The sequence below is a fragment of the Lolium rigidum genome, chromosome 1, assembly GCF_022539505.1.
Source record: "Lolium rigidum isolate FL_2022 chromosome 1, APGP_CSIRO_Lrig_0.1, whole genome shotgun sequence".
Lineage (NCBI taxonomy): Eukaryota > Viridiplantae > Streptophyta > Magnoliopsida > Poales > Poaceae > Lolium > Lolium rigidum.
Window position 1 is genome coordinate 233,419,104 of NC_061508.1, and position 14,205 is coordinate 233,433,308.

Genomic DNA, 14,205 nt, shown 5'->3' on the forward strand with positions numbered 1-14,205 from the left:
ATGCATACGATTGAAATACGAGGACCATCACCAGGTTTTGAAGCATCAAATATAAGTTCAGCAGTCACTCTACAGGACTGTTCATTCATCAACTGACAAGTCACAGCAGAAGCAAAAGTAATGCGTTACTACATAACAGAGTTTAGAAGAAGCATCTAGCTAGATTAAGCATTACATAGCATCTTAAGTCCCGACTCCCTCCCCCCATCATGACAGAAGTTAAACAGCTAGCCCATCTGGACATAGGTGCCAAGAGCGTCCAGGAGCAGAGCGCCCGTGGAAGCCAATGATCTTTCCACCAGTCGCAGGGAGCTTGAATGGCGCCCCTTCCTCCTTCCCAAATGGCCCAAAATTGCGACGGTTGCTCACGAAAGTAAGTGACCGGATGACGAACCAGTTGTTATAGAAGCCGTAGTGACCTTTGACGCTTGTCAAATACTCGCCCGGCTTCAGGCAAATCTAGACATGCCAAAATGAAAATTTATCGCTATCAAGTCATTGCATGAAGTGACACTGTGACATCTTTCAACAAGAATGTGATGGGTTGCAAGTTGTAACTTATACCTCCGAGCTTTTTCCACCGGTTCCTCCCCAGAGCTTGGTCTTCTTCTCCTTGCCTTCCTGCTCATAGAACACCGACATGGCATCAACCGCGACGCCGTGGCGGACAACCACCTTCACAATGCGGTTGACGCCACGCAGGTCCATCTTCCAAGCATTGCCACCACCACCTCCACAAGGACCCATCTTCACAACAGATCCCTGCATTTCATAAAAAATAACAGGAGAAGCCTTTAGCCGACAAGTTCAAATACTAGGAAATGGCCGGATAGAAGCTTTAGAAATATTTCTACTCTTGTGATGCCGTTACCGTTGAACTCTTATGATCACAAGTTGAGCTCTTCTTATCATGCATCTTCTTGTCATCACGATTGCTGATCTTGCTCTCGCGATTGTTGATACTGATGTTCATTCTTACGGATGGAGAAACCTTTGGGATCAGAAGTGTGTAGTGGTCAGTTGGTAACCCATGGTGCAGGGGCATGGACTGCACGGTGTTTGATCCACTGAAGTCACGTACTCCTTTCAGGCAGTTCATCTCGTGATCCTCGATCTCATAGTAGGGCATCTTGGCCATGCAACCATACCCAACATTGGAGCATGGGACCTTGACAGACTGCAGGACACGCTCTACTGCAAAGCACCTGCTGTAGCTGGCGCTGACAGAGCACAGCTGGCAATAGTCGTTCTCGAGGAGCTTCTCATAGCAGGTCGAACAAATAACATGACCAGCGGCACACTGTAAATCATGAAGGGAATATGCCATGCTTGATGATACTTGGTAATTTGAGAAAAACATAGAGTGCTGAACATGCAGAAAAGTAAAAAACATATACCATGTAAAAATTGGTTGATTAATGACTAGAATCTTTCAACAAGAAAACAATGAAGTAGAGTTATAGATAATAAAGGATACATAGTTACAAAGCTATAATTTGCATTAGAACATATAGAAACGAGTGACTGCTTGGTAGGCAAAATTTTCTGACAAAAGGCAATTTAACTGATTGTATGGTCACTCCTAGGTGGAAGACAATGCATACCAAGGTCATGAGGAGGCTGTTAAGGAAATTTTGAATATTTCATTGAAAGCTAGGAATGAAAAATATTTCAGTTCCTGAAGAATGTCTGGAGGAGGCTGCGGAGTTGGAACGAAATATCAATCAAGACAAAGCTAAGCAGCACCATTTTACCAAATACATTTGGTAAGTTGGGATAAGTCATTGACAGCGAAGAACTTGGCTGCCATGGGCCTCAAAGATCTTACAGTAATAGATTCAGAAACTGTGACCAATGTGGAGATTAGTACAGATCTCTGAATAACTTTGTCCTACAGTACTCACTACCAGTTACTATGAAAATAAAGTGCCCAGCAAGGTACAAAATCTGATGCTAACTTGTGAACCATCCCGATCGTAAGCCATGGATGAACGCTCAAGCTACTTAACACATCTGAAATTTGAACAGGCCGGGGATCTCCCTTTTGCGGAAAAATTTAACTGTTTGCTACAACAAGTTCGGAAAGGCAAAGATTTCATCTGGCTAAAAAACTCAAAATATGATACGGCCCGCGAGATTACATCTGACAAAAAAAGGATCAACGAGCGCACGCGACGGCTCCGACTCCGCTGCCTCGGCCTCCGCCCGCATTCCGCCGCCGGTGTAGCGAACCCTAGCCGCAAAATACGGGAACCCTTCCCCTGTCCACCATATACATCTTACTGTACTGCGCCCTGCAGGGCCTTCCCGTCCGGTACAGGCATGGCATTCCGATTGCAGCGCAATGGTAGATCAATCGAGGCAAGGAAGAAGGGGGTATGGTATGAGACCTGGAAGACCGGAGGCCGTAGGAGGGCAAGGCAGAGGGTGCAGTCGAGGCCCTCCATGTCGACGGTGACATCGGTGGCGACGGCAGCCTTCATCTTCTTCTTCACGCCTCCGGCGCCGCTAGCTTCCCCAATGGGTTGTTGATTTGATTTGTGCTGTTCGCTAGTAGAATGGTAGTAAATGGGGAGGTTGCAGAGGTTAGTCAAAGAGTGTATCGGGAAGGTGGAGAGACTGACGCGACGCGACATGCCTAGCCGATAAGGGCATCTACATTTATTTAGACGGACCCTGTCTGTAATACTATTCCATGTCATCTATAGACAATGATACAGACAGTGTATACAATAGTCTGTCTGTAAATTATCTATTTTTAGTCATAGCTATATGTGAGTATAAGTTATAGACACCCTTCATACAACACAAAAAATGGTGTCTGTAAGCTATCTGTAAGAAGCCTACAATAACTTTACAGACAGCCTCCTTCTCTCTCCTCATCCTCTTTCCTCCACATCACCAAAATCACCTATAACTATCTCTTACAGACAGCTGAGTCATCACTATTGTACATGCCCTAAGGCCCGGTGCAATAGCTCGCAGGGCGATCTAAACCGTGCTCGCGTCTTTACATGGCTTGAACCGGAAGAAAACTTGACCGAGCGGCGTTTGGGACGACCTAAATCTAGGGCTCGTTTGCGTGGTCGCGAACACCGGGTTTCACGTCTTCTCTTATCCTTCCTGGCTTGCATGTCTGCCTTCTAAAATATAGCCCCCTCGCATACATCTTCCCTCGCTCCACTGCTAGAATTTTGGGCATTTGGTCTTGGCTCATGGCCCATTATCAAATTCAAAAACTCACATGGCCCATTTCAAAAATCAGTGGCAGCACTAGTGGGGCTAAAGTTTAGTCCCACGTTACTAGTTGGAAGAGAGTTGGAGTACTATATAAGGTGGGTTGTTCTAGTCCTAGTAAGTGAGTGAGAAGAGAGAGAGAGCCCTCGCGCACTCCTCCTCCTCCTCCGCCGCTTGCCTCGTCATGACGCGCCGTGGGTTGCGGGAATCTCGCCGAACCGAGCTTATCTTTTTGCTGTTTGGGAAATTAATTGTGTAATCAATTACGAGTCATTAACGGACGTTAACACAGTCGTTTTCGTTCCGTTTTTGTTCTGGATCGTGAACTCGTATGTGGGCTACGTCCCACGACCTTCCCGAACCGCACTATATAAGCGCGGACGCCAACCCTAGCCAAAACTACACACATACACGACTACCTACCTGTTTCAAGTTCATTGCGCCGCCGCCTTCGTCTTCCTCATCCCGTCTGTGGCGTGCACCGACTGCCGGGACAGTAGGTCTCCGGAACCCTGCATCTCGTGAACCTGTACGGGTGAGGGGCAATCAGGTTTTTCGGGAGCACTCCGGCGCGACTACTGCCATCACGGCGTCGTCATCGGACGACGAGTTCCTCCACACCTACAACTTCTTCCCGGACCTAGCGACTTCTTCGACAACCTCAACATGGGCGACAACGACGCTGCTGTGAAGTATGTGATCTTGTCGTTTCTCTTTCAGTTTCTGTTAGAGTTTCTTCTTCTAGTTTCTGCGGTACATGCGATCGATTTGTCTTGTTCAGATGTGATATGTTTATCTATCTTACTAGTCTGCACGATTAGTTTATTTGTTGTTTTCATAGTCATGATTTATCAATTACTTGTACGGATTATTTCATATGGATATTTGCTTATATATTCAACATCCACCGCCACTCCACGACCGGCGATTTGCTACCACTGTGGAAGCCGACCACCGACGTCGAGACGCCGATAAGCGGTGCGGCAGCATAGGACGCGACTCCGCGCTTTCACTTGTGCTTTCGCGGCCGCGTTGCAGCGTCGGAGGATGCCGCCACCAATGTTGTTGTCCTCTCGCCGTCGCGAGACCTCCCACCGTCATGAGCATCACTGTTGCCGCCAGAGGTGAGCTCTGGTGCACCGTGCTTCCAGGCTGCAAGTTGACCGGGACGGCCATTGCCTGCAGGTCCCTACAGAGGTATTGGATTGCCCCGCCCGCGAGTTATTCGATGGAATGGGCAAACTAATTATTTGTCCAATTTCATCTGTAGATCATGGTGGACAACAACGACGAATTCTTATTCAAGAACTTCATCTACGGTGAGATCGATGGCGACGACGGCCTTCATCTTCTTCTTCACGTGCTGCTAGCTTTCCCAATGGGTTGTTGCTTTGATTTGTGCTGTTTGCTGGTAGAGCTAGTGGTAGTAAATGGGGAGGTTGCAGAGGTTAATTAAAAAGTGTAACGGGAAGGTGGAGAGACTGACGCGACAGGCCTAGCCGATAAGGCCCGACGCAATAGCTCGCGGGGTCTGACCTGCAAGTCAGTGCGTTCAATGGTGTGCCCACCACTACGGGAACCCGCCGACGTGCCGACGGCCAGAATCTGTGCCGACGGTCGCCGTCGGCACAGCCTCGCTCGCCGTCAGCCCAGCAAAGTAGCCGTCGGCACAGAACCACCAGAGCCGACGGCCGCCGTCGGCACACTTTGGCCGTCGGCACAAACCCAGTCTGTGCCGACGGCACGTAGCCTAGCCGTCGGCACATGGACAGATGGTGGGGCCACAGACAGCCACCGACAACGGCGTCAGCAGGTGGCAAACGGCGTGATGTGGGCCGACGGCCAGGCCGTCGGCACAGCTTCCCCGCCAAATTTTCCTTCTTCCCGCCCTTATTCGCGCCATTCTTTTCGCGCCACTTCCTATGTAGGCCGACGGCCAGGCCGTCGGCACGGGTTCCCGCCATTTTTCCCCGCTCCTTCCCTCCCGCCATTCTTCTCGCGCCCATTCTCTCCCGCCAATTATTCCCGCCGTTTCAGCCCTCGTCGTCCTATATATAGCCATGTCTTCTCAACACTAACATCACCAGCAACATTTCTCTCCTCATCAACTCTCTCATCCAAAAAACACCACAGAATCCTCTGAGCTCAGCTGCCGTCGAGATGGCTCCTCGTCGCCGTAGCAATACGGGCTTCATCGGCGTTCGCCAGCGGGCTGCGGGCCATTTCGCGTCCGAAATCTCCGCCGGTGGTGTGCGTGTGTGGCTCGGCACCTTCTACACGAAGGAGGCTGCTGCCCGCGCATACGACGTTGCGGCTTGGAGGTTTGGCCGGTCGCGCCACGAATTGAACTTCCCGGAGGTCGGGTCTCCGACGGAAGCCGAGAGTCTCTCTGCCGAGCCGCTACTTCGCTCGCAGGGTGAAGCGCAGCGGTTCAGAGATGGCCAACGGCGGATTGATACCACCGAGGCGGACGAGCGGTTCATGGCACGGTGGCGCAGAGACCATCCCGGAGACGTCGCGGCCACGCGCGCATTCCGGAAGGAGAAGCGAGGCGTACGGGGAGAGAGAGGAGGGCGGGAAAGCGGCAGAGGAGGGCCGAATATGACGCGGAGTACGCCAAAGGAGAGGCGTCGACATGGGGGGAAAATGATGAACGGTGGTTTTCGTACCTCTCAAGTACCGCTTCGAGAGGACACCCCTAGCGAGGACGAAGATTTCGAGAACTGATTAGTATGTGTGTGTGTCGAGTCCGTGTGTCTAACGGGTCATGTGTCGACCCGGTGTTAAGTGCTTTGTTCGTGTGTGGGTTTAGTTTTTTAAGTGTTTTGGTTTGTGTGTTAGTAGTGTAGTTTTTAAGTGCTTTGCTTCGTGTGTGGGTGTAGTTCTTTAAGTGCTTTGGTTTGTGTGTGGTCTAGTTCTTTAAGTGTTTTGGTTTGTGTGTGGGTCTAGTTATTTAAGTGCTTTGTAACGTGTGTGGGTCTCAAGTTCTTAAGTGTATCATTATTGTGTGTCGTCAGAAATCGAGCATCGGAGGGTGGGAATGGTCCCAAAACTCAGGCAGATTATAGACTGTAGGGGTAAAATCCAGGATCTGTATGTGCAAACTCCTGGTACGGCTAAAATGGAGCCTATTTTATGGTAAAGTAAGCCCAACCTATGGTTTCCCATGTACATATGTCCTAAACAAACCAAAGCAAATAAAAAAATCCATTGTTACACCGTCACACGGAGAAAGCTATAGGGGTAGATCTGCGGGGTCCCCGCCCTAGGGTTTCCGAAGATACGGATCGGCGGAGCGTCGGAACCGCTTAAAAACTTGCATATGTCCGTAGCATATGTGCACAAGTGTGATGTAGGGTTTGGCTAACCTTGCATGTACCCGGCGTTGACGATTTTCGCAGACATAGGTGACAAGGGATTAACTTGTCAATGCCTACGGATTATAGGCTAGGGTTTAGTTAGAAGTAGAGGGCAAGTAGATCTCGAAGGTTTCAGCCGAAAAGTACTCGACGATTATGAAAACTAGGGTTTGTGAACAATGATTCGATGATCTCCTCGTCCCTCGACTCCCCCTTTATATATAAGAGGTGGAGCCGAGGGTTTCGTTTTGTACAAGTTACAGAGTCCGGGACGGTTTCTAACTCATCCCGCCAAATTACAAACAACACTTCCTATTACAACTCTACTTTCCTTAATATATCTTGGGCTCTCGAACCTTCTTATTCTTCGGGTAGTGGGCCTTCATTAAACCCCGGGTACCATCTTTGGCAGGCCCATTTGGGATGCCTATGTCGATAGCCCCGAGATTTTGCTTGAATCGTAGAATCAGGGAAAATCTCCACTGTTTATTTTTATTCGACAATTTAAACTTTTCTATATTTCTTTATATGAATTTCTATATTGTACAGGGATATTGGTAGTTGGGGCTAGTTCATCTGACGGATCGGGTACTAGTTAACCGCTCTAGTGGCAATCCGCAAAAACCTACTTCAAGATCACGTCCCCGGACATGATCTCGGGATACTGGTGCAAACTTCGACGAGTGCCGCTTAAGGTCTTACCATTCTGTCGAGTCCCGGTCAAATTTATCGAGTACCTAACGCGTCCGTTAGGATTTTTCTTCGTATCCGTTGATACGGATAAAAGTAGCAGAGCGCAGTCTTCGGCGATGCCACGCCCAGCGAGAATGGATCCGGGGTCTTACCTTCGCAAATTTGCGGCATTCAGAAATTGATCGCAACTTTGGCGTTCGAGAATATATTGTCGAGTGCTTTTCCGGCTGTTGGAATGGCACATTTTATCGAGTCAAATATGACTTATATTAATCTCCCGATGGGAGTATATGTAGAGTTAATCATAACTCGAAATATACTCTCTTGCTTTTCTATCTTTCTTTCTTTTTCTTTTTAAATTTCATCGGGCACGCGAAAAGCGTTCCCGATGGGAGTAGCCCCCGAGGCTACAACCAAGAACTTGTGCTTGGTTGTAGGCTCAACATTTTAGTCCACCTTGTCGCTATATTGCCATTATTTCCCGATATTCTTTCCTTTTCTTCTTTCTCTTTTTTTTTAATCTCTCGGGTGCGCGAACAGCGCTCCCGATGGGAATAGCCCCCGAGGCTACAGCCAAGAACTTGTGCTTGGTTGTATGCTCCCGCAATTTCTATATTTGCCATAATCGAAATTTTACTTTTATCGAAGTAGCCCCCGAGCATTTGGGCAAAAACTTGATTCTGACCAAAGGCTCCCGAAGTATTCAAATATCTTCTCTTGTCGCCATTCTCCTTTTATTTTTCTTGTCGACATACTTTCCTTTGTCAAATTTTCTTCAGCTCTAACAATAGTCGAGATTTCTCTGCCTTGTGGGTCCATTGTTCCCACCACGTTGACACGTCGTGCAAGTGGGGGACACACGTCCTCCGCTGTTCCTGGCGCACGTACGCTAACGCCTGTTCTGTTCCACTTCAGTAAAAATACCTTTTTACCCTCTTATTTACTAGATCCTTTTCACCACACGATTTCTTCATCCAACGGTTCATTACTTCTCCCGAAGCCTATATAAACCTTTCTTCAACCTCGGTCCACTCCTTCGCTTGCGCCGCACATCTGTTCCCCTCTGCGAAAACTCCCCTGCGCCCAACTCTTTCTGATCTTCCGCGCACACGAACATTGCTTCTTCAGTGCCGTTGATGCCACCACGCACGCGCCTCACTCGCCATAGCACTCCAGAATCCACGATGGCTGCTGAAGATCTTGAGTGGGAGAGATCTAAAATCTCCAACCAGGATGTCAACCTGATGAAAAGGCTTGGCCTCATGAAGAAGGAAGACGCCATCCGCTTTCCCGCGAAGAAAGCTACCCCAACCCTCCAATGGAGTACCGGGTTAGTTTCGTTGATCATCTCATCCGCGGCCTTTCTACCCCAATTCACGATTTCCTCCGCGGCCTTCTCTTTGTCTATGGGATTCAGCTGCACCAGCTGACCCCCAATTCCATCCTTCATATTTCTATTTTCATCACCCTGTGCGAATGTTTCCTTGGAATCACTCCAAATTGGATTCTTTGGAAACGCATTTTCTGCCTCCGCCGCAATGGCGCTCACAACGCCACCTACAACATAGGCGGCGTTGTTATCTGTGTCCGAACCGACGTTGATTACTTCGACGTCAAATTTCCTGACTCTGTCCAAGGATGGCGCAAAAGGTGGCTCTATATACACGAAGAAAGTGCCAATTCCGTGGAAGACAACATAGTCCCTTTCGACGGAACCGCCAAAATTCAACGCCGCTACTCCTGGGATGCTGAAGCTTCCGAAGAAGAGAGAAAGGCGACAGAAGCTCTGATGTCTCGTATTCATCAGCTCCAAAATACTCGAGGCAAAGAGTTATCTGGTGTCCAAATCACTGCCTACTTTCTTAGGATTAGAGTGCAGCCGCTTCAGGCTCGCAAAAATCCCCTTTGGTCGTATGCTCGGTGTCAATGACGCCAATAGGCTCTCCAATGATCTTTCTGTGAAGGACTTGGAGAAGCTTATTCGAAGAATTACCTCGCTGAGCAAGAAGGATCCTATTCCTTCCTCTTGTCGCGTGGAGCCATACAGCTCCACCAATCCTCTCCCCGAGGTATTTTGTCTTCTCAAATTTTTATCTTGTTCCGAATTTTCCCTGCATCTCATTGTGTTGACGTCTCTCTTATTTTCCTTTTACCGCTATTTTCCTGCAGAATCATCCTACTATGGCTTCCCTTCCTCCTCTTCCTGAGGATGGAGAAGTCGAAGAAATGGGCATTGTCACTGACGACAATCAAGAAGCTCCATCCTTTGTGAATGATCCCGTGGATTCTCGAAAATCTGCGGGATCTTCCGAGGATACTACGTCGGTCCAATCTCCTCCTCCCGCTGTTTCCCCACAAAGGAAAAGGAAGAGGAGCAATGCCGAAGATTCCGGCACATCCAAAGCCGAAGAAGTTGTTCCTTCTCATCCGAAGGCAGCTTATGATCCTTATATTGAATCCCTCGTCAGCTCGTAAGTCACCTTGATTTCCCCTTATTTCTGTAGTCGAAGTTTTTTCTTGTCTTGCTTTTTATGCTATTGATCCTCACTCGCAGTGATGACGATGAAGAAGTACCAACTCGTGACGGGACGAGCACGTCACATACTTTAGTTATTTCGGAGAAGCCCGTTGAAGGAGAAGAATCGTCGCCTCCTCAACAAAATGTTGGCACATCTACTCCTCCTTCGAGCCCCCTTGTCCCTTCACCAAAAAGGGCAAGGGTTGAAATGATCATTGAGCCTCCCCCTCAATTGAGCAGCTCTTCGTCCCAGCTCTTGGATGATGTAAGTTTGTCGACATCTATATTTCCTCTATTTTGCTTGCCCTCACTTTTTTTAATGCCGATGTTTTCTCTTGCGTTCTTCTTCTTTGACAGCCCATGATCAAAGATCTTATCCGCATCGGATCCCAATTTATTGGGTACCGCGAGTATGCCAGCAGAACCGAAGGTAACAACCTTTATATTTGCCGTTCTTCCTGGCTTTTGCTCCTGTTGTTTGTCGCGATTTTTTGATCTTTCCTCCCCCTTTTTTATCTCGATAGAGAAACTTGCAGAGGCCAATAAACGTGCCGACGTTCTTTTATGTGAAGAACGCGGGCGACGACGACCTCATCAACTTGCCGGCGTTCAACCCGGCGCCGCCCGCCAAGACCAATTGGAAGTACAACCCCGGTACGGATCATGCCGAGACGAACCGGGTGGTGCGCTTCATGCTGAGGTTGATGAAGGACACCAACATCTGTTCCGACGATATCATCCGCACCTTCATCAGCCGCCGAGTGCTTCCCCTCCAGCAGCGCGCTCACAAGATTAGTGAGATGTACGGCCCCGGTGATCCCACTAAGATCACCGGCCTGGCCTTGAGCAAAAAGGACGTGGTCCTAAAGGCAAGCCAAATCTGCCAAACGGACATGCCGGATGACTGGGTTCTCCGTCCAAAGATGACTGGGTTCTCCGTCCAAAGATGACTGGGTTCTCCGTTTCAGCGAACCCTGGATCAACCCTCTCAGCGCCAGGAATCCTCCGTCCAAAGATGTAAGAAGATATGCGGCTCAGGTCGTATTACCGGTAACTTTTGCACTTGTGTCTAATCTTTCTTTCTTCCTTTGTTTTCAGGCCAAGGCCCGCTTCCCCGGATTGATTCAGACCGGCGAGGCCCTTGCCAGAAGAGGCCCCTGGACAAGTACGATCCGGATCCTATCATTCATTGGCTGGATCTAAGGATGGGCCGGACTCCATCTTCCCGCCTTGGCATGTCTCCGCCGGAACCAGCTGGTTCGTCTGATGATTTGACCATACTTGAGGTAGCTTTTCTGTTCGTTTTCTTATGCTCTTTTTGTTATTTCCATTCTGTAGACATTCCCTCAGACAGGCAACAACCCACAGGTCCATGAGCATGTGCCTCCTCTGCAAGCCGAGGTTGGGGATGAGTTCTTAGATAACCTCATGGCCGAAGGCCAGAAGAGTGATCCCCGGCCCGCCGACGCCGGCCCCGGCCATGCTCCCTCTGGCAAACGTCCTCGGACTGAAGTCATAGGAGGGAAGCAGGTTGGCACCAAGCGCTACAAGCAGAGGCGGATGCCGATGTCTTCCGGGTAAGTTTTTATTTCTCTTTATACTCTCTTTGTTTCCACCGAGTTCTTCTCCGGTTGCTTTTTTCCAACTCGTTCTCTTTTTCCTTTCTTTCAGCCCTGCGCTTGAGCTTGGCTCCGCCGGCTCCGCGAGGACTTCAACTCCTCCTCCTCACTCAAGTCCGGTACCATCCGGTGCCGGCAACACCTCTGCCTCCCCTTCGGGAGGCACTACAAGTTCGGGGCGCGCGGCCCCAACACCTCCGAGATCACCGCGCGGAGGAGGACCTCACCTCCCCTCCAGAGACTCAAGATACCGGCGCCAGCAACATCGGCGCCGGCCAGACTGATGCCGGGCAGGCGGAACCTCTGGTTCCTCCTCCCCCGAAGAAGAAGAAGAAACAGCCAAGCTCTTCCCCCACCGCGCCGGATACTTCCGCGCCGGTATTTTCTCCTCCTCCCGAGGCCACGCCGACACCGCCGCCCAGCCAAGGACCTTCCGCGGCCAAGCAACCGGCGCCGTCCGGGACCCCCAAGATCACCAAGTTTCTCAAGCCCGGGGCTTCCCGTGGCAAGGCTGTGGAGGGCGCCGCCTCAGGCGGCTCAGGGGACATGGTGCTGCACGTCGGCCCTGCTGCCCTCGCTGCACAGGACAAGCCCACCGGCCTCCTGGGCCGGATTGTTGATCTTAAGCGCGCGGGCAAGGACCTGGGGCACCTTCTCCCCTATGCCCAGAAGTGGAATGAGGCGGATATCTCCGCTTCAACCCACGGCCTGGGGAAGGATCGCCTTCCGGCACCAGATCCTGCCGGGGCTCGGTCCACTGAAGAACATTTCACGCGGCTTAAACGCGCCGTGAAAGAGTTCGACAGTGCCTGGTACGATGCTACCAACAATGTGGTGGTAAGTTTTACTAACTCTCTTTTATAATTTCTGTTGATGCCGGTTTCTTTTCTTTCCGGATCTTGTCTATTCTCCCAGTCCCCGAGTTTTGTGGTGAGAGCGCAGCTCTTAGCACAAAACTTAACTTAAAAACTTAGCGTAAAACCGGCACTGCTAGTCCCCGAGTTTCGGGTTAAGAACTTTGTTCTTAGCGCAAAACTCATCTTAAAAGCTTAGCATGAAACCGGCACTGCCAGTCCCCGAGTTTCGGGTTGAAACCTTGTTTCTTTCTTTCTCACAACCACCTTCCTTTGAACAGAGCACTGCTGACGCCCTGATGCGCGTGGTTGACGTATTGTCTTTTCGTTCGACACGCGTCCGTTGGGAACCCCAAGAGGAAGGTGTGATGCGCACAGCGGCAAGTTTCCCTCAGTAAGAAACCAAGGTTTAATCGGACCGAGTAGGAGTCAAGAAGCACGTTGAAGGTTGATGGCGGCGAGATGTAGTGCGGCGCAACACCGGGGATTCCGGCGCCAACGTGGAACCTGCACAACACAACCAAAGTACTTTGCCCCAACGAAACAGGTGAGGTTGTCAATCTCACCGGCTTGCTGTAACAAAGGATTAACCGTATTGTGTGGAAGATGATTGTTTGCAGAGAAAACGAGTAAAACAAGTATTGCAGTAGATTTGTATTTCAGTAAAGAGAATTGGACCGGGGTCCACAGTTCACTAGAGGTTTCTCTCCCATAAGACGAACAGCATGTTGGGTGAACAAATTACAGTTGGGCAATTGACAAATAAAGAGAGCATGACAATGCACATACATATCATGATGAGTATAGTGAGATTTAATTGGGCATTACGACAAAGTACATAGACCGCCATCCAACTGCATCTATGCCTAAAAAGTCCACCTTCAGAGTTATCATCCGAAGCCCCTCCGGTATTAAGTTGCAAGCAACAGACAATTGCATTAAGTATGGTGCGTAATGTAATCAACAACTACATCCTTAGACATAACATCAATGTTTTATCCCTAGTGGCAACAGCACAACACAACCTTAGAACTTTCATCACATCGTCCCGGTGTCAATGCGGGCATGAACCCACTATCGAGCATAAGTACTCCCTCTTGGAGTTACAAGCATCTACTTGGCCAGAGCATCTACTAGTAACGGAGAGCATGCAAGATCATAAACAACACATAAGCATAATTTTGATAATCAACATAACAAGTATTCTCTATTCATCGGATCCCAACAAACGCAACATATAGAATTACAGATAGATGATCTTGATCATGATAGGCAGCTCACAAGATCCAGACAATGATAGCACAATGGGGAGAAGACAACCATCTAGCTACTGCTATGGACCCATAGTCCAGGGGTAGACTACTCACACATCACACCGGAGGCGACCATGGCGGCGTAGAGTCCTCCGGGGGATGATTCCCCTCTCCGGCGGGGTGCCGGAGAGCGATCTCCTGGATCCCCCGAGATGGGATCGGCGGCGACGGCGTCTCCGGAAGGTTTTCCGTATCGTGGCTCTCGGTCCTGGGGGTTTCGTCACGAGAGGCTTTAAGTAGGCGGAAGGGCAAGTCAAGAGGCGGCACGGGGGCCCACACCATAGGCCGGCGCGGCCGGGGGTGGGGCCGCGCCGCCCTAGGGTTTGGCCACCCCGTGGCCCCTCTTCGTCTCGTCTTCGGACTTCCGGAAGCTTCGTGGAAAAATAGGCCCCTGGGCTTTGATTTCGTCCAATTCCGAGAATATTTCCTTACTAGGATTTCCGAAACCAAAAACAGCAGAAAACAAGCAACCGGCACTTCGGCATCTTGTTAATAGGTTAGTTCCGGAAAATGCACGAATATGACATAAAGTGTGCATAAAACATGTAGATAACATCAATAATGTGGCATGGAACATAAGAAATTATCGATACGTCGGAGACGTATCACGCC

General features: G+C 49.7%; 1 pseudogene; it reads right to left on the reverse strand.

Moving 5' to 3' along the window:
• Nucleotides 1-227: 227 nt before the first annotated feature.
• On the reverse strand, nt 228-2,636 carry LOC124656085 (annotated as a pseudogene).
• Nucleotides 2,637-14,205: the final 11,569 nt, after the last annotated feature.